A 24,770-nucleotide genomic window follows, 5' to 3' on the forward strand; every position below is an offset into this window, starting at 1 on the left:
GGCGTTTGCGTTTTGTTTACACAGCTAACAAACACAATGAACTCAAAGCAAAGTGCAACAATACCAAATAATACTTCAAAGCCACTATAGCAACTATAATATTATATCTTAGTCACATTGTTTGGAAACACCCAACTACGTGGCTTATGCAGATAGATCACCTAGAATCCCAAGACAAACTTCAGGTTGAATATCTCTAGTGACATTTATCACCCTAGTCAGAGGCACTCCCTTTGTCATATATCTCAGTTGACAAGCTGGTGGTCATCAGGTAGAAGAGTCTATCTGACCAAGTTATTGGCAACTGATGACATCAAGCCAAACCATTGAGCTTCTTGAGCTCTGGACAAATTAGTAACCTGTAAATGACATTAAAATTTATCCCAAAATTTCTCTGGGTCAGGTAGTGGCTGGGAAAAGAAGCACCAAAATTCTCAGACTATCATCAATGACCAAAGAAGCCAATTGGTTTACCTAAATTAGTTTACTCTAGAGAGGTGGACAGCAGAGTAAGGTTAAGAGCACAGATTTCAGAGACAGAGTGCCCAGGTCAAATATCAGCTCCACAACTTACAAACTGTAAACTGTGGGTAAATTGCTGAACATCTCTGCCTGTTGTCTGTAAAATGAAGGTCATTAGTAGTACCTATTTGATGGGTTACGAGGAGGGTAAAGTGAACCGCTATATGCAATAATATACAATCTTGGAATTTCAAACTAACCACACCAAAAATTAGCTTGAAGTAGCATAAAGACCCTCTGGGAATTCACAAAACCAGGGACTCAACACATTACTTATTTTGAGGGTATCAACTGTGCTCCAAAATTTGAGGACAATTAATAATGTACTTTGAAGAAATAATTGTAAACATTATTTTGATAGGAAAACAGACATATAACACATTGAAAATTCATATTTGAGGATAAGGCAAAGACTTGCAATAGACTGTATGTATGCTTGCTCTCTGAGGTTTAGTGTCCTCTTCTGAAACTTAAAAGGAACGCTGGCATAAAGCTTTGTCTGCTGAGTCACAGAGGAGATCTACAACCGATGAGGAAATGATGCTCTGAGGACTCCCCCATCTTTACTAGATGAAATGGAGCTAGATGAGTTTATTGCTGCTGAAGGTTAAATAAACAGCAAGTGTGGGGTTAACAACTTAATCAAGGCTCCCGTCCACCTTGCCTTGGGTGTGGGATCTCCCCTGACAGTACTTAGTTGCCCAATGAGAGCTGCCAGGTGATAAGTACAGTATTTCTTAGAGGGAGAGTCCAGGACTCCCCATGGTATTTCTGAGAGGACTGTGGTCTCCACCCTGAACGCTGTCAAAGTGTCCATCCCTCCCTGCCTCCCCCACATCAGGTGGCTTGAGGCTCCCAGGGTTGTTCTAGCCTGGCCTGTCACCACCTGTCCCTTACTTTTAGCCCCAGACTTAAAAGAGACAGAACTCCATGGATGAGAGAGATAAAGAAACAATTATATGGATAGCTTCCATTTCAAAAACTGTACTCACTGTAAGAGGAGGAAGGACTAGGTATGCCATCAGAAGGAGAATCTCAGGGTATTAAAATTTAAATTTGTATTACCTATAAATGCTGTGCTCTGACAATCAGTAAATGAAATATTGATTTGCTTGTCTAAAAAGTACTTTTATGTTACTTTATGTGCAGTCTCGGGATGGACTTTGGGGCAGTAGAGACATACAAGACAGACCACGCCCTCCAAATTTTATTTTATTTTATTTTTTTTAATGTATTTTATTGATTTTTTTACAGAGGAAGGGAAAGGGATAGAGAGTTAGAAACATCGATGAGAGAGAAACATCGATCAGCTGCCTCCTGCACACCCCCTACTGGGGATGTGCCCGCAACCAAGGTACATGCCCTTGACTGGAATCGAACCTGGGACCCTTCAGTCCACAGGCCGACGCTCTCTCCACTGAGCCAAACCGGTCAGAGCGCCCTCCAAATTTTAAGACACAATTGTAAAAACCAGGTACAAAGATTAGGAAGGATAATGAATAATAAGGCAACATGTAGGCTCTACATGAACAAAACAGGCAATATCTTAAACTTTGGAATGCTTTCTTCAAAGGAAATTTACAAGAAAGCCCAATATATAAAACAGATCAAAGCAAGTGATCTGGTAGACGCTCTGTTCTCTACTGCCTGTCCTCAGCCTCCAACCCTGCCAGCACTCAGCCTTCAGAACACTCGAGAAGGACAGAGCGGTGTGCTTTCCAAGCATCACCCCCGAGCAGGTAGGAATGGGCTCAATAGGAAGGAAGAACTGCAAAGACACAGATGTGGAGGCAGGAACAATGCCGCAGGTGTGCTTAGAGGACAAAAAAAGCACAACTGTCAAGAATAGAGGATTCGTGGATGGAAGGATTAGAAAAAAAACTGGCACCTTGAGTTCCCCTCTCTGACTTTAATTCTAATCTTGAAGAACAGGCAACATGTGCTGTGCAGCTGTGGCCTGGGAGGGCCGGATGAAGCATGAAGATGCGTAGCTCAAGAGCATTGTCCACCAACAGTGAGATACACTTTTCATCCCAGCCTGGCTTCTAGTCCTGGCTCTCACCCAAGGCCCTTCATCCCACAGGGTAATCCCTACAAAGGGAGGCACATGAAGATGAATGATTTAACCAAGATGCCCCAAGGCTAAAATATCAAATAAAAAGAGTGGGAGGTCAGGGCAAGTGTTAGAACATGTGTCTCTCTTTAGCATGGCGGACATTTCTCAACACCCCCAACCCACCCCGCCCCCCACACACAATTCCCTGCATTTTACCTTGTGGAAAGGTAGGCTCAGTGAGCCAAATTTCCCATTATTTCAAGAGGAAGAAACACTGCAGCATTTATAGCACTGTGTGAGCCAAAGAGACTATATCTACAGACCAGTATGCATTCCTACATCCATGATTTCACTCAGGGTTTTACCAAGGGAAAAAAAAATCACATCACAAAGTAAATGGTGAGTGTTAAGTGCAGTTCCATATCAGGCTGGCAGGTGTCACTATATCTGTCTCCTCCTTCCAAGGAACAGAGGTCCTGGGCTCCTCATCTCTGCCCTTCAGAGCCATGGTCCATGCCAGAGAACTAGAAGGGATGTGTTTGTACAACATCTGTGGAGCTCTTATATCAAAACAGATTTCTGGGTTTTTGAGATGTATCTCAACTCTTTGCTCTCAGTAGCTCTGGTTGGACTTTTTTTTTAATTAAAAATCAAGTGTGAGGTTTGAGGGATCAGTGAGTTCCAAGGTGGACAGGGTGAAAGTTCTACCTAAGGAGTCCTGTACACCCAAATGAAACAACCCTACATAGTAATAAGGACAGAGCTCCAAAAATCAACCACTGAAGTGAGATACTTAATCAGAGTGTCAGGGCAAAGACAAAAATGTCACAGAAATGTGCAGCTGCTTGGATTGCCAGGACTGAAGACATTTTTGATCATCTTGCTGAGAGCTTGCAAGACTTGGGAGATGGTGCCATACACAGCATATGAAGATATACCATTCAGGGCCAAATTTTAGAGAAAAGGAAAAAAATGGGGCTGAAGAAAAGCAGAAGACAGCTTTCACTGGAAAGGCCCATTTACTGGAGGGTTTATGGTTGGTCAAGACAGCATTCACAGCTAAGGAATTTCTATCTGCACCCATCCTTAAACACATTTACTCCCTTTATCTGCCACTCACCTCAGACAAGTTCTGATCCCATACTATGCTTATATTTGCACTTGGCCTCTAGTTATATTCAGATCGCCCTCCTCATCCCTTTAAGAATGCTGAAAGGTAGTCCTAGAACAAGGTTTAGTTTGATCTATTTCTGCTTGATTAATTGACATATTTGCATTATGAAAATTCTTAAAAGCATATACAAAAGTAGGCAGAATAGTATAATGAACTCCATATATCTTTAACTGGCTTCAAAGATTATTTTTGCCAATATTGTTTTATCTATCTACTCCATTGTTTTTTTCTCCCTCATTTTAAAAGTTAATAAAATTGGTATTAGAAGGCAGCTGCCTCATTCAAAGCCACTCTGTTAGAAGCAGATAAGATTATAATTTAGACCAAGTTTACAAAATTGGAGAAGGTTCTTTGGAGAGATTAAAACTGAGGGGAAACAAAATTAAAAAGACAGACCCTGAGTGAAAATCACTTCCCACCTTTTTCAGTAAATCCTCTCACCACAAGAAATTAAAAAGATCATTAGGAAAATAGGTGAGCAATATAATACATAGTAAATCTTTTCCAGCCAAGAGATATATTTTTAAAATACTATTTCTAATGGTTAGAGTGTTATGTTTTTTTCTGTGGAATTTAAATTGCTAGCAAATGAAAGATTAATATTCAGCGAACAACAGTAACAAAAATCTGCATGTCCATGCTCAGTAATCTAAAACGTAACATGGGGGAAAGCTTAATTTTTAAAATTGAAATTCAATGACTATAATTGAGAAGAGGAATCAATTTATGTTATCTTACACCACCCATGTATCTTTTTTGGTGGAGATAGTGGTGGTATCTTTTTAAATATAGTTTTAAGAGAGCAAAGACCATTTCTTTTTGAGGTAACTAAAGCACACTTCCTAATTAAAACAGAAACAGACATCTGGTCTCGTCCCAGGACTATGATCAAATGTTTTATTTTATAAAACCAGCAACCCAGATTATTGTATTTGTTGTTCCTCCATCTGTCCTTTCAGTTCTGGCTAAATCTCATCCCCCTTCTCTCTCTACAGCATCCCCAAGTGCCTAAAGAATTCACGCCTGCTAAGTGCTCAAAAATAGTTTAATTTTATTTTTCAATTCAAAAATATTTCCTATACACAGAATGAACCTCTGTTGGTTTATTCGACACTCTTTCCATTCTTCACAATTTTACCTTTCTCAGCTTTCCAGCTCTATACCCTTGCCCCAGCTCCATTCCATCTCTTTATTGATTTTAATGTTCTGACATTGAAAACAGTGGTAAGTGCTCTAAAATGTCCTAAGAATGATGTATTTTGCCAAATACTATGGGTATATTACCTTTTATAAATCTATGACCACTTGGAACACTGAAGAAGGGAACCTATTTGAATGGTAGATAGGAGCACAGAACCTCTACACTGCTGAAGTCTTGCAACTGAATCTCTGAGTCTCCAGGCACAAGCTAAACATTTAAAGATAGAACTTAAGTGTTTATTAATAAGAACCACATATTAATGCCACTTGATGCTAACAAAACCTTATCCGTACAGTGTATTACATTCCGACTTTGGAACGCTATGATTTTTATGCTTAATAACAATCTAAACAATGTTCATACACTATAGCACCCCCTACTGTTTGATGGATCTAAACCTCATGGACAATGTAATAACAGCCCCTCAATTCATTGGGCAAAGGAATGCTTCACACAGAATAGTCGCTAGCTAATTATTACCTCCATGATGGAGAAATCAAGTAGAAGTGGAAGAAGGCATAATTACTCTGTGAGAAATTCAGACTTGAGGAAAATAGTGTATCCTGAAAGTGAAAACCTAAAATAATGGACCCAGGAAAACACAAATAAATCATTGTTGTTAGTAAGTTATAGTTTCTACTCTTTGAAGTCTCTAGAAATAATAGTTCGCTGTAGCTATGTGCTATGATGGGTGAATCCAGCTAAAGTTTCTTCCATACATCTCAGTGAGGCAAGGAGGACATTGGTTTTCATTTCTTTTGCGTTTAAGTTATGGTTGCTCGACGCCAGCACTTTTGACATTGGGGCCAGATCATTCATTGCTGTTGGGGGGCTGACTTGTGCATTGCAGGGTATTTAGCAAACAATAGCATCTCCAATTCCCAGTGGTGGCAACCAAAAGGAAAAAAAGGGGGGGAGGGCTCCAGACATTGCCAAATGTCCCTCAGTGGGCAAAGTCATCCTCATTTCAGAACCACTGTTTTAAGTTCTCAAACACACCCGTCTGTGTGTAGCCTATTTTTCTTTTTTTTAAAATATATTTTATTGATGTTTTTACAGAGAGGAAGGGAGAGGGATAGAGAGTTAGAAACATTGATCAGCTGCCTCCTGCACACCCCCCACTAGGGATGTGCCCGCAACCAAGATACATGCGCTTGACCGGAATCGAACCTGGGACCCTTCAGTCCGCAGGCTGACGCTCTATCCACTGAGCCAAACCAGTTAGGGCAAGCCTATTTTTCTTATCATCCCCCACCCAACAAAAGCCAAACTCAATATAACCTATGCATTTTGTTCTAATCTATAAATTTTCTTCAGTGAACAGTTTCAAAAATTTAAAAGAAACCATAAGCGGAATTGGTGACTTGCCTCTGGGATGATACATAAAAAGTGCTAAAAAAATGTTGGTTCCACTCTCCCTTTTTGTTAAGGAATCTATAGCTTTTCAGGCTGATACCTATCATGTCAGATACCTTATTTTAAAGGTAAGCTCACATACTTTGAATATGACATTGCATTCAAAATAATACAACTAAAACTTGTGATTTCTTCTATCTTTTCTCTCTCTAAGAGCAATGCAAGTATTAACTTTTAGGAAGAACACCGGAATTAAATAAATACTTGCTTAGATCTTTAAAGGAAATGTTTTTTACACTTCAATGAATTCTTGCCAGGAGGTATGGTCTTAAAAACACAGCACCTTCAACAATGATATCTAACAGTAACAGCCCACGGTACTTAGGGCATCCCACCCAAGTTTCTATAACGATACTTGAATTCATATAATTTGAATCCCAACTACCTAGTCTCTAAAGAAAATCCCTTTCCTCATTCCTTAAAGTATTTTTAGTAATTTGTGGGGGGACGGAAAAGATTACTAAAATTTTCAATTACAGTTGACATTCAATATTATTTTATACTAGTGACCCAGTATATGGATTCGTGCACATTGAAAGGAAATTAATTAGAAGGTGGCTGGTGGGACGGGACTGGGCAAGACGGGCCTGACACACCCTGGAGCCAACCTCCCGCAGTCCCTGCCCAGCGTCTGTGGAGTGAGTGGAGTCCCTCCAGCAGGTGGGGGCCCTCGGCCTGGCCTGTGGGGATCAGGCCGAAACCGGCTCTCCGACATCCCCCGAGGGGTCCTGGAGTGTGAGAGGGCACTCTGCAAAGTTGCTGTTGTACAGGTTGTGGAATGCAAATGCAAGTGTGCAGTAAACTAAATTCGGGGCAACAGTGCCCCAGCAACAACATAACCCATGGCTGAAGGTGTAATCGCAGGAATCGGGCTCCCTCCTCTCTGGTTTTGGGGTGTATCACCTGAGAACCGCTGCTGCCAAGTCACTGCAGCTCGGCAGCTCTTGTGTTGAGCATCTGCCCCCTGGTGGTCAGTGTGCATCATATATATATATATATGTTTCAGGTATACAGCATGTGGTTAGACAATTATATAATTTACAAAGTGATCCCCAATAATTCAAGTTTTACTTTATACTTTTAATAATGTTTTCTAAATTAAGAAATTAAAATTTGACATGAGACTTCAAATCCTAATGGACTAAGGATAAGAATTTACATCAGTTTTCTGAGACTCCTTAACTTTTTACAACTAGGAAATACTAGACATCGTTCAAGTACAGGCAGGGTTTAAGCATGCCAAGTAGTTGAGAAATCATCAGCAAAATATTAATCACAGCTGAAACCTGACAACATACTCTCCCATGTTCCTTAGGTACAATACATTCCAGCAATTAAAAATATATTTCATTTCCTCTAAGTGCACATTTAATCTGTCAAACTGGATGACAACACCATAAAGCTGCTGAAATTCTGAAACCCAATCTGTTAAACATCTTGAACAGCACTTCTCTGAAGAAGAGTTAAGAGAAATATATGTATCCTTTTCAGATGTGGAAAGGTATTAAAATTACACAAGGATTTCAAAATTACACTCTAAACTGCTTAATATGAGTAGCATTTAAAATTCTTGACCTAATTTTAAACTTCCATTTTGTGGGTAAATGGTACTCAATTTTCCTTGTGCTCCTAGGAATAGTAAAGGGTTTAAGATCCCTCTAGCAAACACAGGCATAAACTCTTAAAAACCATGGATTGTATCTTTAAAAGGTGTCAAAGGAAAAGCAGATGAAATGCTGTAATATCCACCCACTGTCACTTAAGACATACAGCCCACGCACTCCAAACGCCAGCCAGCATCCTGCATCCACCCTTTCTTTCAAGCCCACTGCATTAGACCATGGAAACTCAGGATGTGTGGCCACAGCAGCCCCTGCTCTGGCTCCGGCTGGCCCACCACGTGGTGTGGCCATGACCTTAGTCACACTTCCCCCTGACATCCTGTGAGTGGGCTCAGGCTGGAGCCAGACCTTCCCACTGAGCGGCCTGTTCTGCTCCTGGAAATGACAAACCCCAACTCCCTAAAACATTCCATTCTCCTCTAACATCAACAGAGCTTCCTGCTCCCCACCCTCCTGAACAACAGGTCTTTGAATATCCTTCACCACCCTGGTCACACCTTTAACCATTTAGCTAATAAGGAAGGTATTTACAATTTTAATTCAGATTTTCATAGAAGCTTGTTCTCTGAATTTAACGAAATTATTTCAACTATTAGCACAATAATCACCTCTCCAGGAATTATAAGCACATACAACATTTAGAATCTAAAATAGGGCACTGACAGATTTGTACAACAAAGCTCTCTTAAAGAAGTACTCCACATAGTAGAAAGGGTGCTCTTTGGATTCAGATTTACATAAGCATTATCTTCATGGTCCTTTTTTAGTTGAATTAAAAAGATTTCAGAAATCTTTGACTTGTATATATAACTCTTTGGGGAAACTATCATTTTAATAGGTTAATGATAAAAAAAATACTTCCCATTTAGTTTTAGTTGTAGAATCAAGTAACAAGCAATTTTTGTTTCATTAGATGATGGCTATAACTCTATTGATTGTCACTATTAATCTCACTTTCCTCCTAAAGTGTGCATGCAGGTCCTAAGGATGGTGTTTCAAGGGAAGACAGAAAGTTGGGTAGACTAACACTAAGAGAAGGGTTAATGCATCCATTGTCTAGACTCATAGTATTCTACATATTCAAAATCAGACACAGAAGTTAGAGTTCTGTCTAAGATAGTGTGAGCACTCTGCATCCTGTCTTTCTCAGTGAACCAAACTATAAAACTTGGAGAGACCGCCTGAGCATCTAATTGAAGATTCTAAAAAAGTAAATAAAAGCAGGCAAATTAGGAAAGACTAGAATTGAAGTAACACCAAACTGGAAATGAGTTTACCATTACTTTTCCTCCAATATGCCAAGACTGAACTCACATTGTAAACAGGCACTGGATGGAGAGAGAGAGAGAGAGAGAGAGAGAGAGAGAGAGACACGCAGACAGTGGATGCCCTGTAGCTCTGGCTCAGGGAGCAGGAAAGTCAACTCCTAATGCTTGGAAAGTTGGGGAAACCCCCACTTTCCCCCATTCTTTTTATTCTCTCGGGCTGCAGCTCACCAAGGGGAGATGGCAGCCGGCAGGACCAAAACTCTGAGGGAGGAGAACCTTTCTCTGGGTTCAGTGGAGCTGTGGTTCCAAGAGGTTGGGGTCAAACCCCACCATTTTTGGTTTCTGTCCTCCAGTTGCTTGGCCCCAGGGACGTGGGCAGAACAGAGTAATGAAAACCCAAGCTTTCTGGCTAAATGACCAAAATAGAAAAGCCCCACAGAATTGGAAAGTATTAGAGATTATGGATAAGAGGAAGCTTGGGAGAGAGACCCCCATAAAATGCTTATGGACTCCCAGGCTCACTCACAAGCTGTGCATGTGTGGATCTCATCCTAAACATAGTACAGAATACTTTGAAAACTGAATTGCTATGTCCCGGACTGGTCACTGGGGGATGCACAAACCAGACATGTGCAAATAGCACTGCCAGGGTTTGGCAAACTGAATTGACATCGGGACTACAGCTCACAGAAGGTGGATTCGAGCTTGCTCTCTGAACCTAACCAAGTCGACAGCTTGCGAAAACAAATACCAACATCCTTTATGGGATTTAAACAAGATCCATAATATAATATTCAAGATGTCCTGGATTAAACCCAATGAACAGATACCAATGCTGAAATGACACAGATGTTAGAACTATCTGACAAAGACCTTAAAGCAGCTATTGCAATGCACCAGCAACCAATCACGAGTAATCTTGAAACCCGTGGAATAATAGAAAGTCTGGGCAAAGATATAAAAGCTATGAAGTAGACTGTTGGAAAATTTAGAACTGAAAAATAAAAGACCTGAAATAAGAACTCACTGGATGGGCTCAATGCAGCATGGAGATAAAAGTTAGTGAACTTGTAGATAAATCCTTATAAAAATTAGCTAATCTGAACTGGAAAAGACAATTTTAAAAAACAACAACAGAGCCCCAGGAATTTAGAGGACAATAACGAAAGGTTTGCCATTTGTGTCATGGAAGTCCCAGAAAGGCAGGAGAAAGAGTGCATACTTTAACAAAATAATAGCTGAAAACTTCGGAGACATAAATCTATCAATTCAAACAGCAGAGTGGACCACATCTAGAATAATCTCAAAGAAAAATGTGCTAAAAACAAGAGACAAAGAAAACAATCTTGAAAGAACTGAGAGAAAAATGGCATATTATCTATAAGGCTATGGATTTCTCACTAAATATGACAGGGGAGAGAAAGAAGTGGCACATCATTTTTAAAGCACTTGTGGAAAAGAAATGTCAACACAGAATTCTATGTCCAGTGAATATATCCTTCCAGATGAAAGTGAAATTCAGGGAACCTCATATGAAGGAAAACTAAGATCATTCATTAGCAGCTGATTTTGTCTAAGTTTATAGCTAAAGAGGGCTCTTTAGTCAAAAGGGAAATGATGCCCCCCAAAAACAGGAAGAATGAAGAAAGAGCAAAGAAAATGGTAGATATCTGGGCAAATATAAAACACTATACTCCTCTTGAGTTCTTTGTTGAAAGCAAAAATTCTAACATTTTCTATGGGGTTTTCAATGTATGCAAATATAACAGATAAAAGTAAAAAAAGAAGGGAGGACAAAAATACCTATATGGTGGTAAGGTTTCTATAGTCCACTAAACGTGGTAAAATGTTGATTCTAAATTGTCAGTGAAGTATGTATATTGCAATCCCCAGAGCAAGCACTAAAAAGGAAAAAAAGATACAAAGAGATATACAAGAGACCAATCAAAATAAAGTGCTAAGAAATATTCAAATAGTTCAAAAGAAGGCTGAATACAGGAAACAGAGAAATGAAAATAGAATAAACAGAAAACAATAAAAAATTATAGGCACAAATCTCAGCATAACGTAATAAATAATGACATTAAACTCAAATTGTCTAAACATGTAAATTAGAAGATAGAGACTATGAGAATGGATAAAAATATGAAGCAACTACATGTTAACAAAACCTCACTTGAAATATAGCAGTAGCTAGGTTAAAGTGAAAGAATTGATGAGGTTTTAGTGTAAAGCTGGCCAGAGAAGGCCACAGGGTCTCCACCCCACTCCCAACAAAGCAACTGCCCTCTGAACTCCTTTCTGGGATTTATCCATTTACACGCAGCAAATATTCAGGCATAGGTTAAGTGCTGACATGGCTTCTGCCCACACGTAATGAGCAGTCTTTTAAATTCTTTTATTATTTTGAAGAGAATTCAGCTGCTACAGAAAAAATTGGAAAATACTGCCCTCAGATGTCCCAAGGGAGGTGACTCGGGTTCTGGCATAGATCTCTTTGGAAAGGCAAGGGGCCAGCCATTCCCAGCCTAAGGGCACTTCGATGGAGTCAGCCTGCGTTTGGAAACAAAGTTGTGGCATTCAACTCACTGGCTACAATTCTTCCTCCATTTAGTCAGACACAAACGGAGACTCATAAAGCTGAAAGCGACCTTATGAATCTCCCTGCCCATGCCCTCATTTCACAGATGAGGAGACTGTGGTCTAGATGTGGGAAGTGACTGGCCCAAGGGCGTATACCTTGCTGAGGCGAAAATGGAACTGGAGCCCAGTTTCCTGGGTCCCAGCACAGTGCTCTCTCTACATTACACATACACATAAAACAAGTATTGATTGGACAGCTGCTATATATGTGAGGTAATGTGATGACCGTTTCTGTCGTCGTGTCATTTGGACTTCAGTGGGAAATATAGACATTAAATAATTACACAAATAACTAAAATGGAGATGAGTGTTAAGTTACTAAGGATAAATGAGAAATGTTAATACGTTGCCTTAAAAATATCTTCAAGATATAATCCACCACCAGTAGCACCACATTCATAGTGATTTCAATGGGAAAGTTTCACCTTGGAAAGTTGATGCATTATCATATGTGATCTTTCAGTGATTAAGTGAAATTTCATGGTAAGTCTGCAACCTAGACAGTGCTTTTGTCTTACATCTGAAGCACAATCTTAGATAGGTACATGGAGGAAAATGTCACATTAGGATACTGAGAACTAGAAAAAAGATGGGCACTTAAAGTCATGATTCTACCCATGGGCACTTTGCTTTGTTGGACCAGGATAAAAGAGCCATTGTGAGGTGAATCCAGCCAAGTATGACCGACAGACTGCAGGGGAGGTAGCCCTGGAGCCACAAAGGCCTGAAAAAGGCTCCAGCAACCAAAATGACATACTTCACACAGCAGGAACTCTCTGCTGAGTAGACCAGGTAGTTCTGAAGACCAGGAAATGAATGCATCTAGGATTCTATGTTTCAAAAGGACATGATGGAACTTGAACAGATAAAACTTCTCATTTTATCTCAGAATCTGACAAGTATACCACTTTCAATGGGGAAAATTCTGGGAAAATTGACAAGTTATTCTTTTGGGAGATGTTTCCCCCACAACTGGCACTCTCATGGTGGAAGCACTTAAAGTGTCTCTGATTTCCCCCTACACTTTCAAGGGATAAACGCAATCATGAAATCTGAGACTTGAGGTGAAAATGGTCATTATGTTGCAGATGGCAAATTACTACATGGGAGAGTTTAATAAACCATACTCAAGTCTGTAGCCCAGGAACTGATCATTCTATTATAATAGGAAGTCAGGCTCTTAACTATATCAACAAAAAATACAGAGTGGGGAGAGGGGGACTGGATAAAAGAAGGTGAAGAGATTAGCCAAAGAACATATATGCATAGCCCATGGACACAGACAAGTGTGATGATGGCCAGAGGGGAGGGGGCGGGGGCTGGGTGGCAGTGGGTAAAGGAGCGGAATGGGGGACATCTGTAATAGTGTTGGCAGTAAAAAGTTTAATCGAATGCAAAAAAAATAGTATACAATTCTGTATGAAGCATAGAGCCTTTTGGAAGAAAAAAAAGTAAAGTCATTTAGAAGGAGGCTGAGATAACTACTAGAAGAGATGTTCTAGAAGCTTCTAAACTACATTGCAAAGTGAGTTAACTGAACAAATAGTTTGCAACAGAAAAACAGAAGTAACTGTCAGAGATTGTCACCACCGTGCTTAGGATTCAGGACACACAAGTACCAAACTGGTGTCTGACCGCCTGCCAGGGCCCCCTGCTTATCATTTCAAAAACTAAAGATTTTTAAAAATGTTTTATGTATTCAGCTTAAAACTGACATTTATACCAGCCAACCCTTATGGGACAGAAGTAATTTATCATCGTCACAACAGGCTCTAACAATCGAAAGCAGCAGCTACCACAAAGGCCTACGGAAATCTCCCTTCTTGAAATTTGTTAATAATAGAATGGATTAGTTCACATTTCCCCAGACCCTAAGTAACCTCAGAAGTACCCTGTTAGTTCAGTAATTCTGTGAGTCAATGGGAAGATGGCATGATTAATCTTGGGTTCTCTGTTTCAATGTCTTCATAGTGAAGAAGGGACAAAATGAAATATGCAGATACACAGATAAAGCTTCTAATTCTATCTCAGGACTTGATAAAAATAATACTTGTTTTTATATATTATCACTGCTGCATCCAGAGCACACAGTACAGAGTCTGGCAGATAGTGGATCCTCAAAAAATGTTTTTATGAATAAATACTCAATCTCACTATTAAGACAAAAATTCTTCAAGTCTAAAAATACATGCCCTGAAAATCAGTATGTTGTTATTTATATTGATATGCAAGTAAGAAAGGACATATCAAACATCCATTTTTAAAATTTTTCTCTTGGTATGGTTTGGTGAAATCAGATAAGTGAGATTAATGCACAGCCTTTATTGTCTACTAGGTATGTGATCTTGGGCAAATGACTTGATTGCCTGTCTTAAGTATCTATAGCCTCATATCTAAGACAAGGCAAATAATCTCTTCCTCAGTGTGGTGGTAAGGATTAAATGTGGTCATACTGTCCCCAAATGAAGACCCGTGAGAGAGTATGAGAAAACCTCTCATATTCTCCTTAGACCTCAAACATGGATTCTGAATAGAGGTTTATGTCATCCATGTCACTTCCTAAGTTTCTTCCCCAAGAAACCAGTCCTCCACTCATTGCAGCGAGAATTCTCTACTTTGGCTGCAGATTGGAACCCTAGGAGAGCTTTCCAGAAAGAGGACCTGTTCACTGTGACTGTTCATTGGTGGGTGGGCAGACAGAGCTGTCTGGTAGGGTCCTCTACCTAACCTTGAGTTGCTGGGCCCTGTGTCCTCCAGGAGGCCAGGTACTTGGGGACAGAGAGGCACCAAAAAGGAAGCACTCAGAACACAGGGAGCGCGATGTTTCAGAGGCGAGTGAAAGGCAGGAACAGCACAGAGTATACAGGGAAGAATGGCAGTGCCAATTAGGAGCACATGACCTCTTCCTCAGAGAAACATCCTTAATTTAACCAGTAAATGAAAGACCATTTGGAAGTAACTTTTACAAGCTGTGATATGACAGAAACTTCAAGTGAATATATACCTAAGCTTTCCAAAAAAACAGATCTGAAATTGGCTGGTTAATTTGATTTAAACCATAACATATGGATAGATCTAAATGCTGTTGAAAGCCTCCATTTTAAAAGCAACACATGTATTTTTTTTTCTATGTAAGTTTAACTTTTTTAAAAAAATCTTAAGTGATGTAATCTGTAGGTCAATACTCACCGAGCTGAGCAAAAGCATTTCTCTTCAACAGGGCACCAACTAAGTAGAAGCCGTTCTCATCTTTACCTCCTGAATAAGCCATATGCTACTTTAGTTCTTCAAGGATGTTGCAACCTTTCAGGACTCAGTTTCTCCATCTGTTAAGAAAAATAAGAAAGGGATGGATCTAGTGAAAACACTATGCTTCACTTCTGAAAACAGAAATCATTGTTAGGCCAGGTGTTTTATTAACAAATATGCATTCTCTTTTTATATGTGTTACCTGAAAAGGTTTAAAAATAACACAATGACTTACTGCAGACTTAAAGGAAAATTACCCAGATACCCTTTTCACCCCCAAACAGTACAAATCACATTTCCCCCTCCTTTTCTTTTAATCACATTCCTGAAACTCCATCTCTCAGATGCCACAAACCTTTCTCAATTAGCCACGGCCTGCCTTAAGATAGCATAAATCTACTGACAGGCTGGGAACCCTCTTCCTAAGTATGTGGTTGCTAGAATCACATAAGATGATCACAGTATTGAGTCAATAGCTTACCCAGGCCCCAGCACTGCATGCTAAAACACCCTTGCTTAGCCCATAGCTAGGAGTGGAAGATGTCCAGAAGGCTGGTTCATTTCATATAACATCACCACATTGGAGTTGATTTGGGAAAGATGGGTGTGGAGCAGCACTAAAGGAAAACATTATACCCTCTGTGGAAATTCCAGGCCTTTCTGCTGCTTTCAGGTACACTGTGCTCATTATATTCAGGGGATAAACCTACACAGTGTAAAAGGCAATATTCTAGGTAATGAAGCCACAAACCAATAAAATCAGCATCAGATTGTGCCTCTCCCATTTGTTATTCTCATTTTCATATACAGCATCTTCTAAATTGAACCAGTACCCTTCAAACCATTACATTAATTGGGGCAAAAAATGATGCTGTTTAAGGACCAAAAGTCACTTTTATTTTTAAAAACAACTTGTAATAGAAATATTTCTTTCAATATACAAAGCAGCAAAAAGTCAGTCTTGAACTCTTGGAATAGAAGGTCAAACTATTACTTCAAAAAAACTAGATAAATATATATGGTGTTCAAATGTGACAATTTGAGAGCATTTGAAAGCATTTAAGGGATCAACTTTTAGAGAATAAAAAATTTGATATAATTTTAGAAGATTTGTCTTTTGTTTCAAAATTTTGGTTACTGTCATAATAAAAAAATGTTGGCAAAATGAGGTTTAATTTTCAATTGCTGTATAATTTATCGACCCTTTCCTACCTGCCAGTATGCATGAAACTGCGGCTCAAGTTCAGGCAAAATATATAACTTCCCTAAGGCTCAATTTCCTTTTAAGCAAAATGAGAAAATTGTCAATTCTCTCACTACTTTTCAGAACAAGTAAAACTTATAAAGCACTTTACAAATATAAAAAAGCTATTTTAAAAGATTTTTGGGGAAATAAAATGTATAAGCAGGATAAATATTTCTAGATAAAAAATTCTCATTTTAAAACCACCTTTTAATTTTCTAAGTCTCCTATATTATCAAATGTATTTTACAACAGACACAATCCTTAGAGAAATATTTTTAATAAACACTCTTGAATTGGGGAATTGTCTCAGATTGGAGACCAAAAGAGACATGATGACTAAAAGCACCGTGAGATCCTGAATAGAATCCTGGAAATGAAAAAGAACTTCAGTGGAAAAACTGGTGAAATCCGAATAAAGTCCAGAACTTAGTGGTTTTGTACCACTGTTCATTTTCTGGTCTTGATAAGTGTACCACTGTTAATACAAGATTGAGGAAGCTGAGTAATGGGTACATGGGAACTCTGTGTACCATTTTTGCAACTTTTCTGCAAATATAAAATTAGTTCCAAATAAATAAGTTAAAAAACACTCTTTGAGAAAGAAAATCAATTGTTAGATGTTTTATTAAGAACCTAAACCTAAAATAGTTTAATACAATGCATGTGAAATGATTCCACTAGATGGCACCCTATTTTCTTCGGACACCTCTTTTCACATGTCTGTCATCATCACATGATGTAAATTCTTCTTGAGCTTATTTCATAGCTGCAATAGATTCTACGATTTAACTCATTGCGTAAAACAATGTTTGCTTTATTTTCTTGAATGTCTTCTTCCAGGATTTAAGCTTCATTATCTTTCCAGAAATTTAAGATAACATTTAGAAATTCTGTCATTCAACCCACTTATTGAGCCCTTACTTTGTGCCACATGATCTCTACATCTGAGGCAACCCATTCTCTTTAGTGGTGACCAACATTAAAAACTTCCCATCCTCCTGCACACTTGAAAACTGCATTAGATTCAGAGCAAGGAGCGAAAAATGTTTTCCCAGCTTTGTTTCCATGACTCTCAATACTCAACACCTCATTGACCTTTACTGCTCAATGGAAGGGTTAGCTATTCAATAACTTCTAGATTCCTTTTTTATGTCTAAGCTAAAAACCTAAGTTCATTTGAAAGTTAAAGCCAAATATATATGTTTACCAGTTCCAGTACAGGCTGGTTTCTGCGCTCCAAACTTATTTATCTGTAACATTTCCTGCCCATCAATAACCTCCTTGTAAAACATTCCTGTCATCTATGCTCCTCAACTTGCCACAGCTCTCTGTTAAGAAGCACTAAGAAACCCAAGACAATGAGTTTCATACCATCCTGAAGTTTCATTTTAGCAAAGATATTTCAAACATTGCTAATGTGACTTTTTTAAAAAGAGGATTAAACCTGTTTGGGGTTGCTTATATGTCAAAATGAAAATAGAGTCATGCCATTTACTAACTTATTCCCAAGTTCTAAACTTATATAAGACAAGAAAACATTCACTTTCTGAATTTTACAGAGTAGGCACTTAGTATACTTCAGAAAGAATTGGAAACAATGATTCTAAATGAGAGAGAAAATACTTGTAACACCTGGCCATAGCCAAAACCAGAAGACATAGAAACAGGGATACCCTCAACTTGGACTAAAGTACCCTGCAAAAGTCCTGAGGCAATTCTTAAATCAAATATCCATATAAATCTCTCTCTGCATTTATTTCTCATTTACCAACAAAACCTATAAAGGATAGATTATAATAACCAAATTGGGTCTTAAAAATGATTTCCTTTTAAATACAATTTTCTCCAATTGTGAAAGCAATTTTTTTAGAAGAAATTTTCCTTAAATACAACACAAAGCTCTACAGTATGGTTTTTCTGGTGCTCTAAACTTCATCTAAATTTATCACCAGTTTTGAGGGAACAGGCTGTTAAAGTTAAGACATAATTACTTATATTATCTCCAACTTTAAAATGCAAAGATATACTTTTTCATGTTGAATTAAACTGAGGGAAATATATGCTTTAATGAGAATTTCAATTTGCTATTTCTAAACCATTAGGTTTCTTTTTAAAAAAAATCAAAACTGTTCATCAACTTGCCTATGACCTCAAATTTATTTAACAAATATTCCATTCAATTAGTTGTTCAAAGACCTTTAGAGAATGCCTTCACCAAGAAAATATGATATTGGTCTCTCCTCTTCATGCCATTCAAATTCATACACTTTGAGATACTAAATTTTTTATCTAAAGCTTTACCCAAATGAGTAGAACTTGAGATTATCTTCCATACATGTGGAATATATTATATTCCATATACATTTTACATATAAAATATATATTTAAGAGTGAGCCCTAACTGGTTTGGCTCAGTGGATAGAGTCTTGGCCTATGGACTGAAGGGTCCTGGGTTCGATTCTGATCAACGGCAAGGGCATGTACCTTGGTTGCAGGCTTGGCATGTGTGGGAGGCAACCAATCGATGTGTCTCTCTCACATCGATGTTTCTCTCTCTGTGTCTCTCCCTTTCCTTTCCGTTCTCTCTAAAAATCAATGGAAAAATAAATAAAATTTTTTTAAAAAAAGTGACCCAAGTCCCTGGAAATCTCAAGTAACAAGAGAAAACAAAACAAAAACAAAACAAAACAACAACAACAAAACCAATGGAAAAATAAGCTCATTTAAAGATATTGGCTAAAAATTACTCAGTCATGTCATATGTTTAGCTAATGACATCAAAATCCCCAAGACATATCTGGATAAATCCAGCTTTAATGTATGGTTTATGATCTTATTTCTTTGATCAAATAATAAGTGTCTGATCACTGGGTTAGGTTGGTGCTGGTGTTACAATAATAACCCACAACATGGTGCCATTGTCCTTACGGAGTGTAATTCTAATGAGGATAAGAGACCAGACAATAATTAATATCCACAAAAATAAGACAGATACTATGATAGAAAACGACATAAAATCCCTTTATCTGGCCCAGGGTAAACTGATATTAGAGAAAAGGAATTCCAAGGAAAATACATAACATTTAAAATATTTTCAACATGAATGAAAACAAATTTTCTGATTAAACGCTCATAATTGAAAATCCACAACAGACTTTCCTGTCTTCACATTTTGGTCAGTTTTATTTTGCTTTATTTATATGCTATAATCTTTTGTTTAAAAAGAAGATAGCATCTATGTTTATGAAAAGGATGGTTGGTCAGTTCTTATACTTTTATACCATTTTTAGAAACAAAGGCTAAGAAAATAAATTCAAACAAACCTTTTGTGTTTCCAGTTCATAAACATCACCACCGACCTTTTAAAAAAATCAATTGATTTTTCTTGCTTACCACTGGCACTTCTTCAATGCAAAACCACACACAAGTTTATCTGCCATGAATTCCCCCCAGGAAACAAGTGGAAAAGAAGCCATACTTGAAAGAATTCTTAACTTCCCCAAGATGACTCCTTTAGATAAAGGAGAAACAGAACTTTGTGGGGGTGAACTGAACTACTTCCAGATTTCCCAGAGAGAATCCTTACTTGTGACCAATTCAGCTGCCTTTAGTATTATACAGCCTTTAAATAGCCTCTCTTCTACTTATAGCCCTTCTAAATTCACTATTGTTACTCATTTATGAGTACACTGGTATTAGCATAAGTCAATTACTCACTATATTTTTAAAACCACCAACTCCCCACCTCCCTTTCTGTTTCCCCCCCCTTTGGTATTTTGCAACACTTAAGAATATGAGTAACTATACACAAGAAATGCTGTTTGGCCTTTTTGCTTGTTTATGGTTTAAACAGTAACCATATCCCATTAATAAAATGAGTGCAATTCATCATGGTCATGGCTTCTCGTGAAAAGGTGATATTTGTGTTTAAACCTTCAGATTAAAAATTTATTCCACATATGTTCTTTGATCATCATTTCTCACAAATCTATTTAGAAAACAGTTCACACAAATTCTTTTATTTCAACAAATCAATAAATGAGTGCCATTCTTTCTTTTGACATAAAGGCACTACTAGTATAGTATGATTTCTTTTAATCACGCGTGAGGAATGCAAAATAACCGAGAAAACGACAGACTGTACTAGCCTTTTTAAATTGTCTGTCAATGAAGGCCTGATATAATTGACCCAATTTATCTTTTCAATCTTATCTGCCAAGTCTTCCTGAAATCTGCCATCCATTCATGCTGGATCGAAGGAAAAAGCATCTCTGCTGAGAACAATCCACAGGGACCTTGAAAGCCCTCCTCTCTCCCTCTCTCCATACACACCCAACCAACCACCTCATGCTCCTCCAGAAACCTTTTCTAACCACTGGAGCTGTCAGCCACTGCCTCCCCTCTGAACTCATATTACACTATCTTAACACTTCATGACCTATCTCATACTCATATCTTTTCCCAAGTAAACAGTACACTCCTTCTAGAGATTCTATCTTTGACGTTCTCTGTTTTACCCACAGCACCTGGCATTTGGGGGCACAGAAGCAAATATTTGAAAAAACAAATCTCTCTTCTCCCCTCCTTTTAAAAGCAAGACATCACACAGGCCCAGAGCATATTCTTGTCCTACCTGAGTTTGGGGTTTCAAGCAGCTTGGCAGAGCAGTGGTGTACAAACAACTAAAACAAATAATGGAAGTGAAGATTCCCCAGTAAAACAGTGATAAACAGAAATCAACACCTACATCTCTTCATTTTTCTAATGAGCATGACAAATGTACCCTTCATAACGCTAAAGTAATCTGCCACTTCATAAGGACCTTTAATTCCACATGGACACACGCCATCATGGATTGCCATGGAATTGTCTATCACTATGGTTCTCAACCTTCTGGCCCTTTAAATACAGTTCCTCATGTTGTGAGCCAACCATAAAATTATTTTCGTTGCTACTTCATCACCGTCATGTTGCTACTGTTATGAATCGTCATGTAAATATCTGATATGCAGGATGGTTCTTAGGCGACCCCTGTGAAAGGGTCGTTTGACCGCCAAAGGTGTCATGACCCACAGGTTGAGAACCGCTGGTCTATCAGGACTTTGTAGAATTGCTATACTGAATTCCTTCTATAATTTCTAAAAATTCTGTGACTAACCAGAAGCTTGGTTTTGTGAAAAAGAAAAAAAATGGTTTTGTAAAAGCTGACAAAATGATAGAACATACAGCACTCTACACCGAGGATTTGTGCATTTACATTTTAAAAGATTTAATTGCATGTAAATTTTACCTCAAAAAAATTGAAAACCAAATACTCAACTTATAATGCAGAAGCATTCAGGAGTGTTTGTAAAAACACATCAAAAAAGATGGGTTCATGGATGGCGAGATGAGCACCTAGATGGTTAGAGATTTGATAAAGCAAATATCTTAAAATGCTAGTAATCTCGTTAAGCATATGTGCTCACTAAAAAATTCAACTTTCCTGTAGACTTGGAGATTTTTATAAAAAATGTTAGGGGACAAAATCAACAGTGTAAACTTATTTTTAAAGCCACACACACACACACCCCTTGCTAAAAATATTTTAAAATATTTATTCTTGCCTCCAAATTGGCATCCACAAAGCAGAAAGTCTTTGGCTATCATCTGCCTCCTAAAGCAGATCCCTCACCCTGGGGAACAGTTTGGGTCAGGGCCCTCCCCTGACTCACACCTGAGAATCAGCTGAGCACCCTGCCCCTTGGCAGGGCCTGAACGGGCACCTCCTCCCCAGCATTCTGTCTCAGGAGGCAGGGTGGTACCCGTCCTCACTGCTGCGGAACTAGGCACCTGCTCCTGAGCCCACTCTGTTCACCCTTCCAACTCCATCACTGAAGTGCCCCAGGGTCGATGATCTCCAGGGAGCCATTATCAGCACACAGCATTGCTCCAGACACTTTCGGTTTCTCTGTAAGCCTCTGGGCATTTCCCTAAGCTTTTCTCTGTGTGCAGTCCAACAACCTGCAGTAGAAAAGAAAAAAAAAAGAGGGGCTCCCACCCCCTGTTTTTCTTCACGCTTATCCAAGAATAATGAGAGACAGGGGAGGAGAAAGGCTCATTCTTACTGCTCATACCTGCCGAGACAGGAAACTGCTGACATGGCAGCATCTATCAGGACAGGGACCCCAGCCACTATTCCATATCAGGCTTCCCCATCCCTTCATAATCTTGCTCATAACAAGAGGCAAGTACAAAAATAAGTGAAAGTGATTCTGCATAATTCAGTCTCCCAAACCACGTGACCACGTGTTCTTTCAAGTTAACCTTTGTCTGCTGGTTCTCTGACAACATTTAAACTAAATCTAGACCACAGAGCATATTGCTAGTGTTTTTGCTTTAGCCAGAGCTGCTTCAATTCTGAGTTGGGGCTGGAATTCACATAGAAGCTGATCTGTGAGAAAAATCCAGAGCCCAATGAGAAAACCTACTACTCCAGTGGTTCTCAACCTTCCTAATGCTGCGACCCTATTTAATACAGTTCCTCATGTTGTGGTGACCCCCAATTTCATTGTTACAAATTGAACATCATTAAAGCATTGTGATTCATCACAAAAACAATATGTAATTATATATGTGTTTTCCGATGGTCTTAGGTGACCCCTGTGAAAGGGTCGTTCGACCCCTAAAGGGGTCGCGACCCACAGGTTGAGAACCACTGTACTACTCTGTCCCTATAGATCTCATAGGTCATCCATCCTTTCATGCTATAATAACTCCCTTTCCACTCTCTGCCCCTTTTCCCCTATCTCTTCCCTCTAGACATTCTAGTGAAGTACACACACTTAGGAGAAAAGCTTTCCTAAGAGCACTTTACAAAAAGACACTACCTTCACAGATGAATGAGTAAAGAAAATGTGGTATATACATACAATGGAGTATTATTCATCCTTAAAAAAAGAAATCCTGTCACATGGATGAACCTTGAGGGCATATGCTAAATTAAATAATCCAGTCACAAAAAGACAAATACTGCATGATTCCATTTATAAAAGTTATATAAAGCAGTCAAACTCTTAGAAAGAGAAAGTAGAATGGTGTTTGCCAGTGGCTGGGGAAGGGGGAAGGGAAAAGGGGATATATTGTAAGATAACTAGTATAGATTTTGTTTTGCAAGATGGAAAAGTTCTAGAGATCTGTTGCACAACAATGTGAATACAGTTAACACAACTGTACTATACACTTAAAATGGTTAAAATGGTAAGTTTTATGTTATGTGTTCACCACAATTAAACACATTACCTTCCTTCTACATTTTGGATACTCTAAATCTCCAATTCAACGTTTTGAAATTAAAAACCAAAACAAATATTTGAGGGGTTTTTTCTTATTGAAAGTGAAAATCCTCAAATTAAATTGCTTTGAAGATTCAAGAACAGTAATTATAAAGCACTTGAAACTATCAGCCATCACTTGTGACAGACTGTCATGTTAAGCATGCATGACATTTTCATAGCAGGAAGGATCCTGACATTCGTCTCGAAGGTATGTGTGGTATGCTGAATTGGCTTCTAAATCAAATGAGGCTGATGATATGTAGCCTTTTAGCAAAAGAAGGATATATCACAGGACAGTCTTACAGACTGAACACTGTGGCTATTATAACAAAGGCAGCAAAATGAATAATTCACGTGGAGATGGCGCATACAAGCATTAGGAGCAACTGGGACTTCATGAATGGTTCCCACACCAAGAAGAAAAATAACTCTGGAGTTGACAGAGTAAAAAGGCAGAGCAAATTTTTATTCATCCAGCCTTCCTTTCAGAAAAGGCTAAACTCAAAGGAAACTACATTTTCTAAAGCTCATGATTTCAACTTTCCACTGTAAGAATGACATAAGGGAATGAAGTGGAATGCCCAAGACTGTTTCCTCTGTAATAGAGATGTAATGAACATGCCTATAACTTGGCCTTAGAGACTAAAAAGTAGGTACTATGGAACTTAATTTCCCAGTAGCTTATGACTCCTTGGCTTTTGGGATCTATGATTCAGAACAGTCTCCTTTGAATTTCACTAGAGGCATCATTCAGGTTTGTGAAATGACAAACAAGAAAGCAAATCTATTTGCATGGTTTCTATGTGATTTGCATGTTCCTCTACAAGCTGTAGTCTACTAAAAAAGTAAAAGTTTCTGAAATTCATATGGGCAGACCATAATTTTTCTTACTTCTGCGTCATTTCAATGAATTTGTACTTGGTGCCACTGTCATTAACATGGAGCACTGTCCGCCGTGGTCGGCAAACTGCGGCTCACGAGCCACATGCGGCTCTTTGGCCCCTTGAGTGTGGCTCTTCCACAAAATACCAGCTCTTCCACAAAATACCGACTTCTG

General features: G+C 38.7%; 1 long non-coding RNA gene across 3 annotated transcripts in view; it reads right to left on the reverse strand.

Annotated features, from left to right (window-relative positions):
- LOC102239002 overlaps positions 1 to 24,770 on the reverse strand; it is a 90,285-nt gene that overhangs the window by 31,042 nt on the left and 34,473 nt on the right. For all 3 annotated transcript variants that reach the window (XR_001363167.1, XR_313888.2, XR_001363166.1), the window contains one exon: positions 15,092 to 15,228. This is a non-coding gene — a long non-coding RNA (uncharacterized LOC102239002). The remainder of the gene's footprint in view (positions 1 to 15,091; positions 15,229 to 24,770) is intronic.

This window comes from Myotis brandtii, unplaced genomic scaffold (genome assembly GCF_000412655.1).
Source record: "Myotis brandtii unplaced genomic scaffold, ASM41265v1 scaffold349, whole genome shotgun sequence".
In the NCBI taxonomy this organism is placed as follows: domain Eukaryota; kingdom Metazoa; phylum Chordata; class Mammalia; order Chiroptera; family Vespertilionidae; genus Myotis; species Myotis brandtii.